Source organism: Sparus aurata, chromosome 18, assembly GCF_900880675.1.
Source record: "Sparus aurata chromosome 18, fSpaAur1.1, whole genome shotgun sequence".
In the NCBI taxonomy this organism is placed as follows: domain Eukaryota; kingdom Metazoa; phylum Chordata; class Actinopteri; order Spariformes; family Sparidae; genus Sparus; species Sparus aurata.
In genome coordinates this window covers 1,120,673-1,136,426 of record NC_044204.1, presented here as the reverse complement: position 1 = coordinate 1,136,426, position 15,754 = coordinate 1,120,673, and the positions used below count along the sequence as shown (strand labels likewise).

General features: G+C 44.3%; 1 protein-coding gene across 4 annotated transcripts in view; it reads left to right on the top strand.

Moving 5' to 3' along the window:
• Nucleotides 1-15,754, top strand: part of arap3 (ArfGAP with RhoGAP domain, ankyrin repeat and PH domain 3) — a 163,307-nt gene that overhangs the window by 7,632 nt on the left and 139,921 nt on the right. The window lies entirely within an intron of this gene.

Sequence of the window (15,754 nt, the reverse complement as noted above, 5' to 3'; positions counted from 1 at the left end):
GTTTCCTCCAGGATTTTTTCAAACCGTGGGGGAGGTCTGCCCTAGTGGAAGAGGGGGGGTGACGACGACGACGACAACATTAATTTTGAAATGTGAAATTATGACTATTTCAAACTGAATGTTTTTCTAAATACATTATTTACTATAGGGTTTCCGGTACATGAATTGAAAATAATAATTGAAAATAGGATCTTGCAGTACCACTAGGCTAAAACAACAAACACAACAACAACAAATTAAAGATATCAGTTAAATAACTAAACTTGTGTATACTGAATACAGTCAAATAAACATCTCTTCCTGCATAGAATGTGTACAAAAGAAAAAGTCAAGAACATTGAGCCTCTCCTTTATGTAAGGTTACCTGACTCTCTTCCTTTGGAACCTTTCTCTTCTTTTGAAAATAGTTTAATAGATAGATAGAAATACTTTAATGATCCCAGACTGGGAAATTATTTTGTTACAGCAGCAGTGGGTCCGCAAATAAAACACTTCGTACATAACATAAATAGAATCCAATATATACATAGTGTATATATACAGTGCACAGTGTGCTATAAACAATAAACAGTAATAATATATACAACAAAACAAAATATGCAAAATATACTATAACAATAATAATATATACAACAGAACAGTAGAGAGACCAGAGTTCTCTGTCAGGCAGAGGTGAGAGAGTTGTTGTATAAAGTGATGGATTGTGGCAGGAAAGATTTCCTGTATCTGTTGCTACGACAGCGAAGCTGAAGCAGCCTTCCGGAGAAGGTGCTCCGCTGTCTGACCAGTGTGAGTTGGAGAGGGTGGAGAGGATTATCCATGATGGATAACAGTTTTTTCAGTGTCCTCCTCTCCACCACAGCCTCCAGAGTGTCCTGTTTGCAGCCAATCACAGAGCCAGCCTTCCTGATCAGTTTGTTGAGTCTGTTGGTGTCGCTGGCTCCAATGCTGCTTCCCCAACAAACCACAGCAAAGAAAAGTACACTGGCCACCACAGACTGATAAAAGATCTCCAACATCTTGCTGCACACGTTGAAGGATCTCAGCTTCCTCAGGAAGTAAAGTCTGCTCATCCCCTTCTTGTAAACAGCTTCAGTGTTAGATCTCCAGTCCAGTCTGTGGTTGATGGTAACACCAAGGTACTTGTAATCCTCCACCGCCTCCACATCCCTTCCCAGAATGCACAGTGGTTGGAAAGCCGTCTTCCTTTTCTTCCTGAAATCTATCACCATCTCTCTGGTCTTGCTGATGTTCAGCCGCAGGTGATTCTGTCCAGTCCACTCCACAAAGTTGTCTACCAGTGCCCTGTACTCCTCCTCCTGTCCCTCACTTATACACCCAACAACAGCCGAGTCGTCAGAAAACTTTTGCAGGTGACACGACCCGGTGTTGTACTGAAAGTCAGTGGTGTATAAGGTGAACAGGAAAGGAGACAGTACAGTCCCCTGTGGAGCTCCTGTATCACTAACCACCGCATCAGACAGAACACTGCCCATACGGACGAACTGTGGCCTGCCTGTCAGGTAGTCAGTAATCCAGGAGATCATTGTGTCGTCTACACCCATCACCCGCAGCTTCTCCCCCAGTAGCAGTGGCTGAATGGTGTTAAAAGCACTAGAGAAATCAAAGAATGTGATTCTCACAGTGCCTCCTCCACCATCCAGGTGCGAATGGGCTCGTTGCAGCAGGTAGATGACAGTGTCATCAACTCCCAAGTGGGGCTGGTAAGCAAATTGCAGAGGGTCTAGCAGGGCTCTCACCTGCGGCCTCAGGTTGGCCAAAACCAGTCTCTCCAGCACCTTCATGACGTAAGATGTGAGGGCCACTGGTCGATAGTCATTGAGGTCTGATGGTGTCGACTTCTTTGGAACAGGAACCAGGCAGGAAGTCTTCCAAAGCACCGGTATTCTCTCCTGACCAAGGCTCAGGTTGTAGAGGTGTTGTAGGACAGGCGACAGCTGGCTGGCACATGTCTTCAGGATCCTGGGGCTGATACCGTCAGGGCCTGCAGCCTTCTGCTGGTGGAGTCTCTCAAGCTGTCTCCTAACCTGGCCTGCAGTCACAGTCATGCGGGGGAGGCTGCCGGTGTCTTCAGTGGAGGACAAGGAGGTGGAGGAGGAGGTGAAGGTGGAGGAGGAGGAGGAGGAGGAGGTGGAGGAGGAAGAGGTGGAGGAGGAGAAGAGGTGCTGCACAGGAGCGCTCACAGCAGGGGAGTGAGGGGGGAGGGGAGGAAGCATTTGGGGCAGTGAGGGTGTGTGGGGGTCTGGAGGTGTCAGGGAGACGACAGAAGGCTGTGAGCTGAACCTATTGAAGAATCTGTTCAGCTCGTTTGCCCTCTCCAGGCTGCCCGATGACTGTCTGCCGCTCACCTTACACCCAGTGATCTGCTTCATACCAGTCCACACATCCCTCACATTGTTCTGCTGGAGTTTGGCCTCCAGCTTCCTCCTGTAGGCGTCTTTACAGGCCCTCAGCATATCCCTGAGTTCATGCTGCACTCTCCTCAGTTCTTCCCTGTCTCCAGACCTGAACGCCCTCTTCTTCTTGTTAAGAAGGGCTTTCAGGTCATTGGTGATCCACGGCTTATTATTAGGGAAGCAGCGTACAGTCCGGGTTGGCATGGTGGTGTGTTCACAGAACCTGATGTATTCTGTGATGCAGTCGGTCATGCTGTCGAGATCCTCTCCATGTGGCTCAACAAGTGCATCCCAGTCTGTCGACTCAAAGCAGTCCTGTAGTGCATCAGCAGCCTCCTGAGTCCACCTCCTCACGCTCCTAGTGTGGACAGGCTGCCGCTGAACAAGAGGCATATACTTAGGGGTCAGCAGAACCAGGTTGTGGTCAGATCTTCTAAGAGGGGGGAGGGCTGTGGGACTGTATGCATCCTTAGCATTTGCATACAACAGATCCAGTGTGTTACAGTCTCTGGTGGGGCAGTCAACATACTGGTGAAATGTTGGGAGGGTTTTGTCCAGTGAGACGTGATTAAAATCCCCAGTGATGACAATAAATGCATTAGGATGCTGCGTCTGTATCTGGGCAACAGCGGAGTGGATGACGTCACAGGCCAGCGCTGCATCAGCTGAAGGAGGAACGTACACACCGATAATGATGGCGGACGTGAACTCCCGGGGCAAATAATAAGGCCTCATCCCCACAGTCAACAGTTCAATGTCCGGGGTACAGAGACGTTTCTTCACGTGAACATGTCCAGGATTACACCACCTCTCACTCACATACAGTGCAATCCCTCCTCCTTTCTTCTTTCCGCTGCTTGTCACGTCCCTGTCCGCCCGAACAGTGCTGAAGCCGGGAATCGCCACGCTGTGGTCCGGGATGTGTGAGTGAAGCCATGTCTCCGTGAAACACAACACACTGCACTCACGATATTCCCTCTGAGCCTTTATCAGCGCGGCGAGCTCGTCCGTCTTGTTCCCCAGAGACCTCACGTTCCCCATGACGATCGCCGGTACAGCCGGTCTGTGTGTCCTCTTCTTCACCCTCCATTTCACTCCGGCTCTGCAGCCACGGCGTCTCCTCCGCAGCTCCTTCAGGACCTCAGGCCTGGCTCCGGGTAGCAGTGCAGGTTCACACAGCGCAATCAGCTGGTCGCGTGTGTAAACAACGCGCTCAATGATGCGCTCCTGACCCTCTGTTGCTAGGGTTAGCAAAAACATCACTAAAAAGTGCCACAAAAGTCCAAAAAAGAAAAAAAGAAAGGTGTTCGTCCTCTCTCAGTCTCCAGAGAAGAGCCGCCAAAGTTCAGTGAGAATCAGAACAGAGCTACAACAAAAACTAAGAAAAAACTTGAAAAAACTTGAAGACCCACGGGAGCTGCTGTTACAGGCTGCCACCTTATACGGCGCCATAGCAACCACCATTAATACCATTATTATTATATTATTATAATATTACCATTATATTAATACCATTAATATACTCATCTGATGGTCTGGTTTTTCAAAATAAGGGTAGGCTATTTGCAGCGTAGCTCACATTTCACGAAAAACACCATGTTTTGTGCCAAAATAACATTTAATACAATAATTTACATTAATATAAACATAAAACAACATAAAAACAAGGTAAAAAAAGAAAAAAAAAACATTATTCTGAACGTGCGGCGGCTTTTATTTTGCCGTGGCGGTGCGCCACAATCAATTACATGTAGAGGAAACCTTGCCACCGCTGTGTACCACATGGTCGTTGTTTGTTTTCTTTGTTGTCTGCTAAGCCCCGCTTAGCTTCTTCCCTCTTTTACTAACACACATACACACACACACGCGCGCCGAGATACACGTAATCTTATGGGCGATCCAGTGTAACATATAGTAACCCAGCTATAACATAAGACGTGTGTCCAGCATTTCCCCTTTATTGACTTTAAAGACGGACTTTTCTCGGTAGCACGGCTACCTTGTTGGGACTGTGGGTATTATCCCTGTAAATTCACCCCTCGTGTGACCAAACCGCACACGAGATCAAAGACGGCGCAAACCTCGCGCACACGAGTAGTGATCACCTTTGGTCGATACAGTCACTGCCACCATTTTTAAATTCCAGGTATATGAATCAGTGAATCTGAATTCATCACCTCGGAACCTGCGTTCTCGCGTGACACAAAGTCACGTCCGGATTTTCGTGTAGTCTCTCTGACGAGACTTCCCAAGTCACGCCCACTAATTTGTAGTCCAGCGAACGTGACTTCCCAAGCCACGTTAGGTGGTTTGTTCTGTGGGAAAAATCTTTAATAAACACTGTTGATTTTAACTGAGCAGCATCTGTGATTATTGTGCACAATCCCGTAATAACTGCTGGTTGAGATGGTCAGTGCTCGGATTCACGCCTTCCCTCTTGTCTTATTATTGATATTTTCATAGTATTGACAAGTTGACTAACTTTCAGGCTATGAGACTAAAAGGTAAATCATTTGATTATTGATCCCTGATTTCAGGGTGGTGCCCCGTGTTCATTAATGACTCATAGTTACCTAGGTTTCATTAATCAACTATAATAATTTTTGATTAATTAATAATAACATATTAATTAATAATAAATAATCAATAACAATTCCCAACACAGCAATCCAGAAGGAGACCAGGTCCAGTTTGCCCCACTGCAACTTTAAAGTGCCGTTGGAGGAAACTTCCAGAAGTTGGGATTCCAGATGTGAGGGCAAAGCAACATCATTTGCAGTGGGATCCACAGAAAATCAGTCCAAAATGTCCCTCTCTTGGATCCTCAGGAAAGTATTCATCAAATTTCTCTGCCAGTTGTGAGGGGTGCTGAGAGACTGAGTCATTGATCTTCACCTGAAGGGAGTTTTCCAAAATGTCAGACAAAAATGGAAACATCGCCATCCTCTTTTCCTGGGCCCTCTTGGTCCACAAAGCAAGTTTCTTCTTGAAAGCTTGAACTTTGTCTGCAACAAAAAATATGTTGCTGTTTCTTCCGTGAAGAGAGGTGTTCAGCTGATTCAGTAGTGAAAAAATGTCACAGAAGGAGGCAAGTTTTGCTGTGAACTCTGTGTTGGCATAGTAATGTGCAAAAAGAGATTTCTTCTCAGTGAGAAAAGTGAAGACCTCATTCTTCAGTTCAAACAAACGCTTGAGGACCAGTCCTCTTGAGAGCCGTCTCACTTTACTGTGATAGAGCAGCTGGACATGATCTACTTTTATGTCCTTACAAAGCTTGGCAAAACATTTGGAGTTCACAGCATTGTTTTTAATGAAGTTGATGGTTTTAACACAGTCATGACCTTGTTGAACTCTGGTGACATCTTTTTAGCTGCAAGGCTTTCACAGTGAAGAAAACAGTGTGTCCATTTAGCTTCTTGTGCACGATTGAGTATCTGTCTGATGACACCGTGATGCCTGCCAGACATTGACGCTGCACCGTCACTGCTCATCCCGACACAGTTCTGCCAGTCCAGGCCATTCTCAGTGAAATAGTTATCAATACAGCGGAAACATTCCTGAGCCGTAGCTCGCGTTGGTAGCTCTCCACAGAACAGTATGTCTTCGTGCAAACTACTGTCCCAGTGATAGCGAACAAAAACCAGCAGCAGTGCAGCATTCGTGACATCCGTGGACTCATCTATTTGTAAAGAGAAAAACTGACTACTTTTTATTCTTTCAAGAAGTTGATGCTCTATGTCTGAGGCCATGTCTGCGACACAGTGACTCACAGTGTCGTTGGAGAACGGGATGGTCGGCAGCTTCTTTGCAGCAGCCTCTCCAATAATCTCACGACACATATCAACAGCAGGAGGGAGAACCATCTCCTCCGCTATGGTGAATACCTTTTGACTCTGCCACACGTCTGGCTACAAGGTAGCTAGCTTTTAATGCACGTTTAGAGTTGTCAGCCAGTGACACGATAGACCTTTTCTGCATCTGCAGCCCATTCTTTTCTCTCCAAAAATTCCACCGGCTCTCCCACAAGGGTCAGATGCTTGGTCTCTAGATGCCGCTTTAGTTTTGAGGGCTTTAATGCTTCATTAGATAGCATCAGACCACACTCCATACACTGGGCTCTTGGCTCTCCCTCGCTACATCAACGCCACTTTTGTCTTCATTTTTTCGTTTCAAAAACTTCTACATCACTTTTGCTATAGGTGAGCAGCTAGCTGAATGTCTTCTTCTGTTCTTTTGTGAGCTTCTTAAACAACTTACTAAAGCATTGCCGCCACCATGTGTTTGGAAACTGCATTGTCACTGAGCGTCTCATGGATAACAAAGCTTTTCTCCAATGTCTTCAGTTGATCGCCTATGCAGTCCCGCGGCCCTTGCAGCCCACAGGCGCCCTCTAGGTGGGGCTTGAGGCCCAAGTTTGGGCCGCGGCCCTATGGTTAGGAATCACTGCTCTAAAGCCTGAATGAATTTATTCTTCATTTTCTGTGAAGGATGAAACGACCCGTTGTACATGTCAGACATTATAGCAACTAATAATGTAATAATTTAAATGTAATAAAAGTTCATAATGTAATAATCGGCTCATAATGTAATAAAATCACGGATGCATCATGTAATAATAATAATAATTAACCCATAATGTAATAATGTAATAACTTATTATTACAGCTGTTATATCATAATGTAATAACAGCTAATAATGTAATAATAGCTCATATAGTGAGGAAAGTGTTGCATTATCACCGCCGCCACTGCTGCCACTGCCGCCACTGCCGCCACCGTCCTTCTACTTCCGGCTCACGGCCCCATAAGGTTTCCTCTACATGTAATTGATTGTGGCGCACCGCCACGGCAAAATAAAAGCCGCCACACCTTCAGAATAATGTTTTTTTTTTCTTTTTTTTACCTTGTTTTTATGTTGTTTTATGTTTATATTAATGTAAATTATTGTGATTTTGGCACAAAACATGGTGTTTTTCGTGAAATGTGAGCTACGCTCCAAATAGCCTTCCCTTATTTTGAAAAACCAACACCGGAGTCACCACCTGCCTGTCTAGCTGGTGCGTGCGAAAGACAAAGAGAGTAGAGACAACAGTCCGACTTGGAGGGAGAGAAAAGGGTGAAAGAAAGGTACCTAAGCTAGGTTATATTTGATACAGTTTTGTTCAAACCAGTGAAAACGACCCTAATGTATAGATGGATTAGGCTACAGAAAAAATCCCGAGTCGGGATAAATGTGTTATTGATTGGTTAATACAGGATACACATCATTTCTATCATTATTTCAGAGAGATTCTTATTTTTATTTTATTTTTGTACCATTGACACTTGTTAAAGAGAGATTACTTTAGGCCTATTAGAGCATTTCGAGTCTTTGGTTATACAGTAGAGAGAGATATTATTGTTGTAGATTAATTTTTTTTTTTTGTGATCAAATTTTTATTTTATTTTAAAGAAAGAAAAGCATAAATAGGTACTTGCACATTACAAGAATAGATCATAAAAATATATTGCATACCTACACACATGCTTAAATACATATGTAAACAACTAAAATAATACTTAAAAAAATAAATAAACAAATGCACAATGAAATCAGAGCCGAAATCATAACCCCAAATATGACCCACCCATTCCCTGGATCCAGGACTCCAAACCTCAGTCACATGTTACACCCGAAACCCACGGAGGGTAGTAAGAAGTGAATGCCAAGCCTTTATTGCCGACTCCTTAGCTCCGTGAACTCTGGCAATCAACAACTCCAGATAAACAATGTCCAAATATGTCAAAACCCGTACTCGGAAAGAAAGTGAGTGTGGAGGTTTCCAACGTTTAGCAACTAGTTTTTTCGCAGCTGTTAGACCAGCCAACAGTGCTCTTCTCTTGTCCAGTGTCAAACCCAGCTCTGTCAAATCATTCAAAATTAGTGTAGCAGGCAAGCAGGGCAACCTGATCTTAAACAGCTTTGAAAGGTTAAAGGCAACCATCTTCCAAAATTCAGCCACTGGGGAACACTCCCAGTACATATGAAAAATTTTGGATCATTTTGGAAGAACATAAAGTACATGTTGGATCATTAATAACCTTCATCAAATGAAGCTTCCTAGGAGTTAAATATACCCTATGTACAAAATTGATGATCAGGATTTCTGGATGCTAAGCTCACATTAGCCCAAACTTTATCCCAGTCAAATGTGGGTTTCAGATCTGGAACATCTCTCCTCCACACCGCGTCTAATGCCAGGGGTCTGTAAGAATGCTGTAACAAGAACCAGTAGAGTCTCGAAACAAAACCACTTGTGCTTCTAGCTGAGTGGAACAATTTGTGAAGTGAGTGTGGCCTAAGAGGGCCCTTTAAAGGAACACCATTGCTTTTTAGGGCCGTTCTCAGCTGCAAGTAAAAGAAAAAGGAGGTACGTGGTACACCGTACTTAATACATATGTTCTGAAAAGTAAGTAGTCCCCCCTCTCCGAAAATGTCACCAAGTGTACAAATGTTTTTTCTTTCCCAGTCAGGAAAACAAATAGGACGACTGTCAATCAGCAACTTATCATTATTAAATATTGGAGAGTATGGGCCCCATCCAGGAGAGCAACCAGCTAATTTCTCCACCCTCCTCCATATGAATAGCAAATATGAAATTATAGGACCAAACCTCAAGCGGCACTGGCGAGCTGAAATGTTAGAATGCAGGATATTAGCAAAAGAATATGGGGCCGATTTCTGCTCCTCCAGAGCTCGCCATGACACCCGTGCATCAGGTCGAAACCAAGTTAATAGGGGCCTCAGTGTAAAGGCCCACTTATAAAATTTGAAGTTCGGGAGAGGCAGGCCGGTGGCCTGCATTGTGGTGAGCTTAATGCGAGGTCGTCTACCACGCCAAAGAAATTTTGTTATTGCTGATTGCAATTTACTCCAATATTGAGAGGGCGGGGGAAGGGGGAGCATTGAACTCACAAAATTGATTCTGGGCAGAATATTCATTTTAATTATAGCCACCCTACCACGAAGTGAATTTGAGAGGCCAGACCACCTGTCGAGGTCCGCCACAACTTTGTTAAGCGTATTACAAAAATTGTTTTTAGTTAGTGTGTGTATTGAGGGATAAATATCTATCCCCAGATAAATAAAGTTTTTAGTAACTGGGATAGATGCAGGGATGGGAGCATTACACATGGCCTGATTTAAAGGTAGCAAAGCGGATTTTTGCCAATTTATTTTAAAACCGGAGAGGCTGCCATAATGTTCAAAGATTGACAAAACATGTGGGATACATTGCACTGGGTTGTTCAAATATAATAAAACTTCATCAGCATATAGTGAAATGTGATGATGAGTTCCGTTAATAGAAATTGGAGAAATAGTAGGCGAGTTGCGGATAGCTTGTGCTAGCGGTTCGAGAGAAAGAGCAAATAACAGAGGGCTGAGAGGACAGCCCTGTCTCGAACCTCTCGAAACAGGGAAGGGAGGAGAGCTAGTTTTGCCTGTGAGCACTACGGCTGTTGGATTTTTATACAGTACTTTAATCATGTTAATGAACGGCATGCCAAACCCCATAAACTCAAGCACTGACCATAAAAAAGGCCACTCCAGGCGGTCAAAAGCCTTCATCGCGTCTAGTGAAAGGACAGCAGCAGGGGTACTTAAGCCTTGAGCGCCATCTATAACGTGTAATAATCTTCTAACATTATCTGTGGCCAGTCTAGATTTTATAAACCCCGTCTGGCCACTGTGAACCAACTCTGTCATATGGCCTTGAAGCCGCCGGGCTAATACTTTCGCGTAGATCTTTAGGTCTGCGTTTAATAGTGAAAGTGGCCTGTAGCTGGAGCACTCTACCGGGTCCTTTCCTTTTTTAAGGAGTAGTGAGATTAGTGCCGAATTGACATCCCTAGAAAATGAACCCTCCTTGATTGAGTATTGAATCATGTCCACTAGCAGCGGGCCAATCAAGGGCCAAAAAATGAGGTAGAATTCAGGTGGGATACCATCTGGCCCTGGTGATCTACCTTTACGCATGTCCTTAACAGCCGCCTCACACTCCTGCAATGTGATAGGGCCATCTAGTTTAGCGGAGTCATCATTATTAAGGCGAGACAGTTTAGTGCTATCCAAAAAATTATTACAAACATGTTTATTGAAATTGCTTTCGGAATTATATAACTCCTGATAAAAGGAGGCAAAGGAAGCGTTTACTTTTTTTGGGTCAGATTGAAGAATGTCATCTTTGTCTTTAATGCAAAAAATATCAGCAAAGTGCTCGTCAGACCGAAGCTTCATTGCTAGTAGATGACTAGGTTTGGAGGAGTTGAAATAGTAAGTTTGCCTTGTTTTATGCATGAGAAACTCTGAGCGGCGCCTCAGAAGAGAGTTAATCTCCTTCCTGATCAGTTCCTTCTGCAGGGCTATATGAACGTTAAAGTTAAGTTGCAAGCTCGCATCAAGGGTCGCATATTTTAATTCCAAAGCTTCTAATTTGGCTGCACGTTCCTTATTTCGTGTTGAAGCGCATAAGGTGGTATTACTCCTAACAAAGCCCTTCACTGCCTCCCAAAGTATCCAACATTAAACTCCAAAAACTCTTTAAAATTACTTTCAAACTGAGCTTTGAATTTTTCGTCACGCAATAGAGAGGAATTAAATCGCCACCTAGGGGCTTTAGTGGAAGACGGACGAACAGTAACCGAACAATATATTGGCTTATGATCAGACCAAGTAACTGGGATATAATACGCATTATGAGTATTTTGACACAGATCCCTCGAGACGAAGATAAAATCCAGCCTCGAGAAGGACCTGTGCCTCCCTGAGTAGAATGAAAAGTCCTTTAGAGAGGGGTTAAGCATACGCCAAATATCGACCATGCCTGTATCGGTTGCCCACTGGCGGAGCGCCTCAGACGCAAGACGTTGGTCCCTACTCTCAATGCCGCCTGTTCTGTCCATGCTGCTGTCCCACACCGCATTGAAATCTGCCCCTAGAACTACATGAAATCCTGTGAGGTCAAGCAAAGATTTAGTTAGTAGTTCATAGAAAGCGACATCAAACACATTGGGAGCGTAAGCGGAAATAAGTGCAATGTTTTTCCCATCCATACGGATCTTGGCAATAGCTATCCGACCCGCATCATCCACCCAAGAGCCAATCACATCAAATTTTAGTTTGCGTTTGCACAGTACCATTACCCCTTTAGACTTAGTGGCCGCAGATGAAGTTGCAATAGGATGATATATCCTATTGGCTAATCGACCCGCATCTTTGCATAGTAAGTGTGATTCCTGAATCATAGCAAAATCTATGTTTTTCTTACGGAGATACTCTAGCACACTGGTTCTTTTGTGAGGAATGTTAAGACCCCTGGCATTGACTGAAATGAGATTGAGAGCTGTCATGCGCTGAGAGGAAAAATAAAATGAGAAAAGGAGTTGCCCCAATAGCGGTAAGAGAGAACTCTGGATCGAAAAAAGAAAAACACCCCAAAACAAAAACAGCAAAAAAAAACAGAGGAAGATGAGGAAGCAACATACTATCAATCTTCCTGATAATCCACAACTGGATAACTAACTCAAGGAACTAAGAGTTTCCGGCCACTCAAGCGTGGCAGCGACACCACCAATTATCAAAAAGCTAAACAGTAACAGTATGAATATTTTCTTCAACATTAAAGCATCTGCCTTAAAACAGTAAGGGACACCTTCAGCAGACCAAGGCACATCTGGACGTGGCCCCCACCCCACCGGCAATTTAGGCATAACATGCTCACCTGTTAATAACACACATATGGTCTACAAAGTATGAAAAGGCGTGAGCCTATAAAAAACTACAAACATGATAACAATCTAAAGGATAAAGTGGAAGACCTTGTATTGAAAAATAGTTTACAGGTAGCAAGGCATGAGATCTGTAGACCGGGCAAGAAAAGGGAAAAAAAAAAACATCTCCACCCTCCAGTGATATAAACCGAAATGTTCATCTAGATGCCTGTCAGAGTGGGAGATGGGGAGAGAAAAAAGTTACGATGTCTTACCCAGGTCACTCTGCAAGGTGCAAAATTAAAAAGGGGGGGCGCATCATAATGCAAGGTCAATTAAATGTTTTGATGCATTTCAAAGCCTTCTTAGGATCTTCAAAGCGATGCTTTACCCCGTTTGGAGTTGTGAATGAAAGCACAGCAGGATAGCCGATGCCAAACGGGATTTTGGCCGAGTGAAGCAGACGTTTGCACTCCAGAAAAGAGTGTCGACGCTCCTGTGTAGCCTTAGAGAAGTCTTGATAGAAGCTAATCTTATGGTTCTGCCAGCGGACATCCCCAATCTCTCTAGCAAGTTGTCTCACCCTCTCCTTCTGCTGGAACCTCAGAAAACGCACAATGAAAGGCCTTGGTGGGGCTCCGGGCTTAGCTGGTGACCAGCGGCCGATGAGCACGCTCCAAATCCAGGCCCCCCCCGAAATCAGCCCGGAGGATTTCGGGGAGAGTAGCCCTCAGGAACGATATGGTGTCTTTATCTTCAACACGTTCTGGGAAACCATATATGCGTAGATTTACTCGCCTCTCCCGGTCCTCATATTCGGTTAGTTTGGCGTTCAATTTTTCCACTTCGGAGGCCAAAGCCGGGGGGGGAGTCGCAGCACTGCCTCTCTGCTTCCTCCAGCATGTCCAGACGAGCCTCTGCGCTAGTCATTCTCGCTAGCATGTCAGCTAGCTTAGCCTCCATCGCCTCAACAGCTCTTCTTGTTTCTAGCACGTCCTTATGGACGTCTGCAAAGTGTTTGGCTTGATCGTTCAGGATTCTCGTTTGGTCAGTTGCTAGTTTCTGAAGAAGTTCATGTATCTGGGCAGTGGAGATAGAGTCGCCCGCGGCCTCTCGAGTCGCCGATACAGGAGAGGCCTGGCCAGCTCAGGAGCTAGCAGAAGCCCTGACACCTTGCTGTTGTTGAGACGCATTTGCATCATTTTTCCGAGAGTTCGGCATGTCGTCGGCAGGAGAAAATTTTTTATGATTAAAGACAATATTATAAAAACAATGATGACTGAAACGTACACCTGTTAAAATGTGTGTGTGTGTGTGTGTGTGTGTGTGTAGTTAAGTGTGTAGTTCAGTGTGTAGATGTATCAGTATCTCCTCGAGCAGTATGCTGTGAGGAAACAATCAATCAATGTAATCGATGACGAAGAACAGAAAACAACGATGTGTGTGTGTGTGTGTGTGTGTGTTTGGAAGACAATGGTATCCTGTTTTTTGTTATGCTGAGGAGGAGGAGGACAAGGTAAAGGTGAAGAAGGAAGAGGTGGAGGAGTAGGACAAGGTAGAGGTGGAGGAAGAGGAGGAGGAGGAGGAGGAGGAGGAGGAGGAGGAGGAGGAGGACACAGACATGAGCAGGGTGTTGGAGGTCCAGACGAGTTCACACTGAGGGTTGTCCCTGAAGGGTCAGAGGGCAGGACGGAGTGGGACACATCCTGATCCCTCCTGTCACTCACAGTCCTTCTCTGCCTGTCTCAAGTTGTTCCTGTTTTACGTTTTCCTTCATAACTTCCTGTAACTGATCAGTCATGTCCTGACTTCAGAGACAGAGCGCAGCCCGTCAGACACAGCTCAGGTCACACTTACTACTTCTCCTGTCTGTTTGCACTGTGTGATGGGAGTTTGTGTGTGTCTTTTATCTGCAGCCTTCAGCAGCTTCCTGCCGTGAACGTTCTTTCTCCTCTGAGGCTCCTCTTCCTCTCCTCCTCTGCTCATGTTCTCACACATGTAGTTGTAGTGTCTTTCTGTAAGTTTGCTTCAGTGACATGTTGTGTGTCTCTCTGTCTTCAGTCACATGAACCTCATCATCAACTGTTTAAATTTCCTGTTCACACGAATGATGTGAAGAGATATAGTGACTCAGTGTCATAGTTTGAGCCGACGCTGACTAATTGTGACTGAAACTGGCAGGTTTTCTTTTTTTGAGTTCAGTCACACATCTGGACTGATCTGGACTCAGAGATGAAGCCCTCAGAACAGTTTTAACTGTCAGTCTCAGTGGACAGGTTTTTTCTCAGCTGTCGTCATGCAGATGTCTTCTAATGAATTAAAAGTTTAAATGACTTAAACGTAAAAATGTCCTTGAAGTGTTTTAGGTGCTGAGTGTTTCTGTCTGTTCACGTGGTCGTCCAATAAATCAATAAAGTTTTTATGTATCCAGACGTCGTTGGCTGATCTGAGAACAGATGCTGGTTTCATGTTTAGAGGAAAAAGGTCGACAGGAGGAAGCTGCACTGACTCACTTCCTCCTCCTTTGTCTTCACGCTGGACACCGCTGACCTTTTTGTGTGTGTGTATTTGTGTGTGTGCATATGCGCGCGTGTGTGTGTCCAGCAATTATTTTTACCATGTGGTTACATGCAGTGTCAGTTTGGTGTCGTCTTTTACTCTTTTCTGTCTTTGAATCACTCTTTGTGTGTGTGTGTGTGTGTGTGTGTGTGTGTGTGTGTGTGTGTGTGTGTGTTCAGTGTTTCCTTCTTACTACGACAAACAAAATATACTTTTACCTGTGATCAACACTCATGATATTAGTGATGTCCTGCTGTTGTGTGTGATTATGCAACCCGATAATTCTCTAATGGTAAATTTGTTAATGTGATCAGAACTTCATGGTTCATCCAGTTCACTTGTATTTCACACCTGTAGACCTCAATGTTGTCCAGCATCTTCTCGTCCATCTGGAGCTTTACGCTGCAGGACAATCTATCAGTCAGTCAGTCAGGAAATAAATAAACAAGTTTATTCATTTATCTAAAATGAAAATAACTTGCCTTTTTACATCAGATCACCAAAGATGAGAGTGACTGCTGCCAAATACAGGAAACAAAGAAAGTTCAGATTTTAAAGGTCACTCACACACACACACACACACACACACACACACACACGCACACACACACGTGCACAGCAGTGATTGTATATCTCTGTGTTTCCTGAAAAGGGTTGGAATGTGTTATGTTTTACCTCACGTTGACTTCTGTGTGTTTGTGTGTGTGTGTGTGTGTGTGTGTGTGTGTGTGTGTGTGTGTGTGTGTGTGTATGTGTGTGTGTGTGTGTGCTGTCCGCTCACTATGGACTCTGATCACAGTGTTAATGTAGTGAGTTTTGTTCTTTGTTTGTAGGAACAATCAAACAGAAATCTGGTTTCATTTGTTATTATATCATTCAGAATATAAATTCTCTGAACAGCTGGTGGAAGTTTGAACAATGCAACATTCAAAACCCTGAGACAGACACTGAGACACAGTTCGTCCCCTCAGACTGAGAGGATCGATGGATCTTCCTGTTATTCTTATAGGCTGATGCTGATGCAATAA